The sequence below is a fragment of the Epinephelus moara genome, chromosome 6 (assembly GCF_006386435.1).
Source record: "Epinephelus moara isolate mb chromosome 6, YSFRI_EMoa_1.0, whole genome shotgun sequence".
In the NCBI taxonomy this organism is placed as follows: domain Eukaryota; kingdom Metazoa; phylum Chordata; class Actinopteri; order Perciformes; family Serranidae; genus Epinephelus; species Epinephelus moara.
Window position 1 is genome coordinate 20467003 of NC_065511.1, and position 9547 is coordinate 20476549.

Consider the following 9547-nt stretch of genomic DNA (forward strand, 5'->3'; position numbering starts at 1 on the left):
TTTTCTTCCTCATTAATGAAACCCTTCATTTAAAAACTGCATTTTGTGTTTAATTGTGTTATCTTTGACTAATGTTTAAATTTGTTTGATGATCTGAAACATTTAAGTGGGGAAAACATGCAAAAAAGTAAGAAATCAGGAAGGGGGCAAACACTTTTTCACACCACTGTATACCTATGGCTATGAGCTCTGGGTAGTGACCGAAAGAATGAGATCATGGAAACAAGTGGTTGAAATGAGTTTCCTCAGAAGGGTGGCTGGGCTCAGCCTTAAGATGCTGACACAGCAAACCGACATCAAAGAACTAGCGGCGACGAAAGCCAACTGTTGCGTCGTCTACGTTGCCTCACGTTGCCCTGTGTCAGTTGCACCTCCATGGACTATTACATCCAGGCAGTCCTGGTGTTTCCTCCGCAGGCTTCACTTCACTCAGCTGCTCGATAAACCCGCTGCTTCCTCCCCCTTTAACCTGAATAAAAAACCAGGGCTCGGTGCTCTGGTTGGATCCAAACAGAGAGCCAGGGCTAGCTGGGAAGCTAGTGGAGGCTAACTGGCTGTGCTTCCCGCCGGTCATGCTGCGGCTAACCCTCCGCTAGCTGCTCCCAGCTAGCTCCAGTTTGTTATTCAGGTTAAAGTGGGAAGAGGCAGCGGATCTGTCGGGCAGCTGAGTGAAGTGGAGCCTGAGGAGGAAGCACCAGTTAGCCCCGGTTTCACTACAGGCAGATTCACTCACTACAGGGGCGAGGGAATAAAACCTGAACAGCCAATCAGAGTGATCTCTTTCACCAACAAGCTCCGCTGCCGATTCAACATGCTCAATCGGCCGAAAAGCTGCCAACGGCAAAGTGCCAACGGTGCGGGACACACCGCAAAAACTAGGGCAACAGCTGATCACCGACGGCCTGACTTTGGTCGACGGCCGACCGTCGGCTTGGTGTGTCAGAGCCTTTAGAGATAGGGTAAGGACCTCGGACATCAGGAGGGAGCTCAGAGTAGAGCCGCTGCTCCTTCACAAGGTTCCATCTGATCAGGATGCCTGCTGGGCGCCTCCCATTAGAGGTGTTCCAAGCACGTCCCGCTGGTAGGAGGCCCTGGGGCAGACCCAGAACACGCTGGAGGGATTACCTATCTCATCTGGCCTGGGAACGCCTTGGGGTCCCCCAGGAGGAGCTGGAATATGCTGGGGAGAGGGACATCTGGGGTGCTTTGCTTGGCCTGCTGCCCCCACAACTTAGCACTCGATAAGCGGATGAAAAAGGATGGATGGATGGATGGATGGATGTGACATGTATAATGTCACGTGAGGGACTGACATTACGTGATGACCAATGTAAATTACCTAACGTTACATTTTAAACAAAGCTAACTTCATACTGGACACAAACTATAGTCTCCTGGCTGATAGCTAGGTTTTGTTTGACTTATGCATCTCCCCTCCTGCCCACCCCATGCAGACTTTCTCACTCTTCATACTACATCAGTTGCTCTCAGCGTCAAGTATGCCACAGATGGGTTTACACTGGAGTTAGCTAAAGGCCTGGTGCGTATTATGAAGATGCTAAAGGCTGCCTTCGGTGTCAGTATGACATGTTGAGGGGCGTAACAAATGGCAGTGTTTGACGCACTGGGAATGAGAGCAGGCTGGTAGTTCAGTTAAAAGAAAATAGTTTCTTCATGAAACTGCTCACAACAAGGTCTGTGGATCATCTTGATTAACTGAGTCATGATTTCGGGAAAGAAACACTGCTGTTGAGTTTTTTAAAATGTGTTTTTTGGCGCTTTGAGCACCACAAATCGAGCGCTCTCAAGTTCCATTATATTTGAGAGAAGGCAGACATCTCTAAGGCCGATATCTCCAATACTTGGCAACTCACACCAAACAGTCTAGATTGATAAATAGCACTGCAGGGAGGAGAATGACTATTTCAGATTTGGGGATTTCCTGTCCCTTTAAGTTAACAACACCAGAAAAGGTACCAGCTCATCAGTGTGTGGTTTGTGGATTATTTGAGTCCTCGCTGGCTGCAGGGGATTACTGGAGTGTATCATGCTCTTTAACCCCAACTGGTGTGGCACAGAGACAGAGAAGGCCACCCAGTCAGCAGGGCTGAGTGACCTGCTTTACTGCTGGATTTCAGAACAAGCAAAAGGCAAAAGGGGTTAGATTTCCAGATTTTTTAACATCAGTGGACTGCATGGACAAGGACTGAGCTTCTACTTTTTTCAGTGGAGAAGTGGTCATTTTAGAAACAAAACTTTATTCTCTAATGTGACACTTTTACTTGGTTGATTCCTTCTCTTTTCTTAAAACGCATGAGCAACACTCAGTAACTGAACAGTCGGGAAAGCCACCTCTTTCACTTAAAACTAATAAATTCCAGCTCCTCCACAAAATAATCCACTTCCAATTTACCCCCATCCACTCAGTGATTCATCGTGCTCGTTCCTCTTCAGCGAGCCACGTTTGGCACTGCTGTCATGTGTGCAGCTGTGTGTCATACTCTCACAAGTCTTTTCCTCATCGCTCGCTGGCTAGTCTGACCAGAGCACAAGTGGAGCACCTCAGTGAACAAAACAGGTGACTCACAGTCAGGGGCTGCTGTCAACATCACTGGCTGCTGTGAGTTCAAGAGCTAAAAGTGTGTCTCTGTGCTGGCCAGTGAAGCTGGATATAATTAACCCTGCACTGAGCAGAGAACCATCCGGTTGCCAGGAGGCTGCAGCTGCCAGCAGGCATAGTTTGTTGCCACTGCCGGTGAAACATGAAACGAGTGAGTCCTGTGGGCAACTTGCACTTGGTGGTTAAAATTTCTCAATCCTGGATGTTGAACTGTAACACAGCTAAATGCTATTCTTGCATACTTGTGTGTTCCTAAAAATGGATCCATGCAACAAAACTAGGAGGTCTTTGACCTCCTAAAAAGGGTCAAAGCAGTACACAGTTTGCAACTCATGCATCTGAGACAACGCTAAAGCCAATAAAGGTTTCTTCATAGAAAAATCCATGGCAACATGTGCACGCCAGTGTGTGGAGTTTGGTCAGTACTTAACCATATGTTTGTGTACTGCTTTTCCAGGGATGTGTCTGGGTGTAACACGGGTGGCTTGTGGCAGCGTACGTGTGAACACTTAAAAAGCCTTTTTGCACACAGAGCTCATGACAGATCAGTTCAGTTATTCTTTGGCTGGTTGCCGTATTAGTTTTGTTGACCGATCCAGTTTGTTGAAAGATTAGGGAAGAGTCAGTGCAGGGTTACAGATCTGAATGTACACCTCACTCTGCACAGATTATCTTTGGCTGCGAGGACAGCAAGATTATTTTATGCACTGCTGTTCTACAATAAAAGTCTTGATCTTGATATGTAGGTCTTGATTGTGACCTAATATCTCCCAAATAATCATAATAACAATTTCCACTTTTCCAAGATAACATATCTACAACATTTTGTATTTGAGTTTTTCTTCAGTGTGCAGATTAGATAACTGAATAAGTAAAAAGACGTGAGATATCCTCTCGTTCTTGCAGTGGAAAAAAGTCGGCTGTGCTTGGTGAAGTGGAAAGAGCTCCCCATGGAAACCTGAATATGTGCCATGGAGCTGGATTAGTGTACCAGGGTACCACAGGGTCAGACGTTATCACAACAGCCACTATCATACAGACTGTTTGATAAGGCCTCAATCAATCCGCTGAAAAATGCTTTGGTTGCTGACGTATTATTTTTTTTATAATGTTACGGCTCGAGTGCCAACAGATAACTCATCACTGTTTATTTTAAAGCAATAATGTTTTGTGGCCAGGGTGATTTTCAAAATAAATAATTGGACAATCTGTTTTCATTTCTTCCACTGTAGTACATTAAAAAAAAAAAACGTTTTAACCTCTGCAACAGACAGAAATGCAACAATGTGCACGTTTCTTCTGTGAGACAAACCATGTCAGCATTAATCAGTGAGCTTCTATCACACATAGGAATCATATTAACCACAATGTTATCATTTTTAATAATGGTAGTGTGCTCTATGGTAGAATTGTAAGGAAAAAGAACACAAGAGTCAGTGGAAAAAGAGAATAGCTAAATACTACTTTAAATAACTTTTTATTAAAATGTAAAAAGAAATATAATACACAGAAATCTGGAGAAGCCCAGAGAGCTCCGCCGCAGCCATTCGGTCAGCCCCTTCTTGCCCGTTCTCTCTCTGTTTATCAGACCACAAATGAGACAAGAATTTGCTACCCCACGGTCCTTTCGCCTCACTCCCCACCACTATGGACTGCTTCCCTGAGAGGAGAGCGGGCACCAGCTTGGAAGACGGACCTTGTTTAGTGGCTGTATCGGCTTTTATTTCTTCAGCCCAAACCCCCCTGTGCCAGGTGTCACAGCGAGCTGGTAGCCAGCGGTAGCGTCAGGTCTAAACTGTGTAACAGCAGCAACAGAGAGTTGTGCGGCAGACCCTACGCTGTAGCCCACGCATGCGGCCTATGCCATTGTGAGCATTTATACTTGTGTATTGGTGTATCTGTGTCACTCTGCAGTTACACCTCCGAAACACTAGTCGGCGGCGGAGGTTTCTGTGAAGTGCTGTAAACTTTAGCTGATTCAAAACACACCCAAAACACACATTAAACATTGCTTAATAGAGACAATTTCAAACACAAGTACACAAATTGGCTTCACTATAAATCTCAACACTCACAGACAAAGCACTTGTCTTTTGCCAGACACATTTTTCCCACAAATACAACATGCTAATGTTTTTAGCACAAGCCTATGGCATTATACATCATATGAATTAGCTTAGAGGCTAGCAGACTTTTCCTCTACTCATATGAAGCCAGGGACAACAGCAACATTTAACAAAGGTACCGTTACAAAATTTGGCTCCATTAAAGCTCACAAGGTTTACCAACAGAACAACTATCTTATACTAAACATGTTTTCCAAACAAATGTAACATGCTAACGTTATTAGCACAAGCCTATGGCATTTTACACTGTATGTATAAGCCTAGCGACAAGTGGAGATTTCCTCTGCTCATATGAAGCCAGGATGAATCACAAAGTATAAATCCCCTAAAGATAAATCACACACAAGACTCAAAATGTTATTTTAGTGGAGGCTTTACTGTCTACACAAGTTTTTGTTTCTTATCGGTGAAATTAAAATAAATAAAAGCTTCCTTTCCACTGAGGGAAATGGTTTCAGCGAGCAAAAACAGACGCGAGGTCTGCGTCGCCGCAACATGTAGTTACATTTCTGGGGAGGTGCATGTCAGGCTATGGTGTAGGTATGGCGTTGATTCAACGCAGAAGTATAAATCCCATATTAGCTGGGAGTCAGGACTGGCTATACTTATGCTGCTGCAGCCATTAACTGGGGGTCCGTCTCCAGAACAGCTGCCCAGTCTTTACCCGGCGGGGTTGTCTGTAGTGGCGGGGAGTGAGGCGGAGGACATGCTGTGATGCGAGGCTTGAATGCCAGCTAACATTAGCTACATAAACATGAACTTGAAGCTGCAGCCGCAAACCTTTGGCTCCAGTTAGCAGAAGGCTACATTATTAGGAACGTTTTCTCTACATCTCCAAAACGTTCGCTGTTACTGATTCATGTTTTGTTCGTTTATTGTCTCTTTTAGACTCCCTTTTTTTGATGAGTCTGCCTTTTTTTGGGGTTATTTTGCAGTGTAGGCAGTTGTTGCAAATGCTAGAATAGCAATTTTCTCAGCAGGATTCTCTGACACTGAATCAGGCTTTCACCAAAGGAACATACACATGCATTTGCTGAGCAGCTGATAGGAACTCACTGTCTCTAAATTGACCCGTGATTGGCCAAAGTCTCCCGTCAAGGCCTAGGTGCAAAAGTCCCGTGTTCTCTCAGACCACTAGAATTACAATGTGCTCATGGTCAAAGTTTATAATGGGATTTTTGCCCGATGGTGCCAAAATTAAACTGCCTACCCCAGCTTTAGGTATTGCTCTTGTACAGTTCTGACAAACCTGATTCTACTTAACTACATTTCAGAGGGAAATATTGTATTGTTTGCACAGCACAATGAGTTATTGTTATATGGTAAATTAAACCACCCATAATAAAAGTGTGAAATTAGCTCTACTGCAGCCAGTACACCTACATTTTGCAGATGATACTTGTACTTTTGCTAAAAAGCTATTACTTGAAATGCTAAAAGTGTAGTATGGCTACTTCTACTTCAGTAAAAGATCAGAATACTTCTTCCACTACTGGCTTTAATAGTATTAGGTGTCATATTAGTGTGTGGGGCAGCCATACTGTAGAAAAACATATAGCTTATAGAACTGTGGTTATGTATAGATGATGGTTGTGCAATAAGCTATAAAGGCCACTGAACTTTACGCCCAGGTTTATGAAGCAATGACAATAAAGAGAGAGAAAAAGAGGTGGTACAAGGTGACAGACAGACAGATAGTGGTTGCTGAGTCACTGTAAGGGCAAGACCGGACATATTCCCGGCATGTTTGACTTATAGCAAAGGCCACAGTGCAGCTTAACAAGGAAGGAATGGGTTAAATGCTCCATATTGCTTATCAGGTTTAGCTCAAAGGAGGTTATGTAAAGGGGAGAAAGGTAGAAATGACACACAGGGAGATGAGTTGGATAGTACAACACAAGGTTTTTTAACTGTACAGTAAAATGTTTGAAACTGTGGGGTGCATGTCGAGTCTGTCTGACTGTTGAGCCCCCGTGGCTGCCAATATCTCTTCAATATGTAACTGAGAGCAGCTTTGGGCCATGTGTGCAACATGCCTGCCTCGTGCCTGCTTTTAGTTACAGCTCGACATAAATCTCAACCCTTCACCAGAAAACCTTGCGTGAAACTCTCAGAACTGTTGAAAATAAGCCAAGTTTGTTTTTGTTCAACAGCTTGTTTTGTTATCAAGGTTTACAAACACCTGCCATGAGTTTGGAAGTGCCCGCAAATCCTGATCACAAATATATAAATCCAATAAGTGTACTTTGTTCCTATGATATCATAAAGTTTTTTTTATAGCTGTTGGAACATCCAGCTGGCTCTGTCTGACCCGCTGCATGATGGGATACACTTTTGACCGATCCCATAATCCTTCCAGGGGGAGGATTTAAGAAATCTGGATGATGATCTGAGAAACATGTTCCTGACATATTTTTTTATCAGTGGTGCATTTGGGCAGAGGTTTTGACCTGACTGCTGTTTTCAGAGCGGTATCAGTTACACGAGTCAAGCTGCGCTGGTATGATCATGACCTTAACAGACGTCGTCTCTTGGGGCTGCTCCATATCGCCGCTGTTCTTCGCCCCCGAAGGTGTCCAGTGAATCGACACAATTGCTCTCCGACGTTTTCCACTCTTTATCGCCCCTCAGGCTGAGTTATTCTCTCAGCTACTGAATGGGGGGGCGCCGAGCAGGATTTCTGGGAATGAAATCAGAGCTTGCTGCTAAATAGGGGTTCCCTCTCACTTCTGGTAAATGCTCCAGAGAGGGGGGAAAGAGCCAGTTCTCTTCTCTGGTAGCTTTTAATATGCAATGTCCACACCAGGCCCATGTGTTGAGAAAATTACAGAACATGTTTATTTTATAAGCTTTTATGGTCACATTTTGTTGACTCAGCGGTATCTGCACATTGAAGGCAGCTGTCAACTTGCTCCTCTAGGTCCCTGTAGTGCAGTTGGTAGTATTTGATCAGGGGAGAATAATACCAGAGTGAGAACCCACAGGGAACCATTCATCTACCAACACCAAAGCTTTAAAGTTAGGAAAACTGGGGGGCTATTTTCTTTTTGTGCAGTATTTGACATGGTAATATGCAACAGGGACCCTAAATAATGTGGGTGGGTGTGGGCCGTTGCACAACATGATTTAAGCTCCAGTTAAGGAGCTCATCCAAGTTAGGATGTCCCACGCGTACAGAAGGAGGTGATGGTGTTTTATTACCAGGGACATACCTTCGTCTCTTCTGCATGTGCTCCTCTATGAGCTGGAATGGGTCACATGTTAGCTGTGCATGTGCCTAGCTGAGAGTTTGAAGAAAAGAAAGAAAAATTGTTAAGAATAGATGCAGGAGAAAATGTGTGCATCACATAAGCTGAGACTTTGTTGGAGGAATAAAGATTGAACGCACCCTCTAAAGGGATTTCTTATCTCTTGTTGCGTACCTTTGTACAGATCAATTTTTTCTAAACACTAAGCCACCATTTGACATTTTCTCTTTCTGTAATGTCGTTGACATTCCACACAACTTCAGCCTCAACCCTTTTTTTCCCTTTCCACCCCTGCAGGGAATAAAGTGAGCTGAGTCTTACATAATACCTAACACTATATTTGACCGTTGAGCTTCAGAGTATTTCAACTATGCAATAACCTCTCTTATGCAAAGGTACTACCACAGTGATGGCATAACTGTGGACCTGCAGGGCCTGAAGAAAATGTTGAAAATAATGCCGCAGCTGTCAGTGTCAGTTAATTAATAAAAAGATCAGAAAACAAATCTCATCCTGTAACGTGAAACTATTTCCAAAACGACTTGTTGGATCAAGTTTTTTAACTAACCAGTCTTGAAGGGACAGTTCAACCCAAAGTCAAAAATACATATTTATCCTCTTACCTGTATTGCTGTTTATCAATCTAGATTTTTTTGGTGTGAGTTGCCGAGTGTTTGATATATCAGCTGTAGAGGTGTCTGCCTTCTCTCTAATATAATGGAACTAGAAGGCACTCAAGTTGTGGTGCTCAAAGTGCCCAAAAATCAATTTGAAAAACTCAACAGCAATGTCTCTTTCCAGAAATCATGACCCAGTTATTCAAGATAATCCACAGACCTTGTTGTGAGCAGTTTCATGTAGGAACTACTTTCTTTCTACTGAACTACATGCACCAACTGTATCACTGTGCAGAAGGAAGCGTGCATCTACTCATGAACGACCAGTTTGTGCTTGTGAAAGCTTGAGATGTAAACATTAATAGCGTGCTTCTCCGCTGGGCTGTAATGTTAGCTAGCTAAGTGGTGCTAGGTGAGCTAGCAGTAGACAGACTGTTCTCGTGTAATATTCGTACATATACCTACAAAAAGCTATGCACCCCATTTTATATATATCCCACGTAATCATGAGCAAGCGATTGCGTGACCAATGTGCTGACAGGAGCAAACAGGGAAGTATTTCCTGTAAGGAGGTAGACTGGGGAAGTGGATGAGTCACAGAACACATAACTTTTCAACACAAGATCATGTGAACCCAAGTCAGTGACATCACCATCTTTCTTTTCCTAAACCTAACCTACATAAATTAACTTGCCTAAACCTGACCTTGAACTTAACGTTAAGTACATTATGTAATTCATGGATCACTGTTTTAGATATTAAAGGGCCAGTGTGTAAAATGGGTTGAAAACAGTGACATCAGTGGTCAAATTCTAGATTGCAGGGCTCACTTGCTCACCCCTCCCGTCGGGTAAATGACGGCGGCCTCGTAGGGACAAAAAGCCTTGCACACGAGTTTTTCAGGAGTAGGTCTATCTAGCGACGAGGTGAATATTT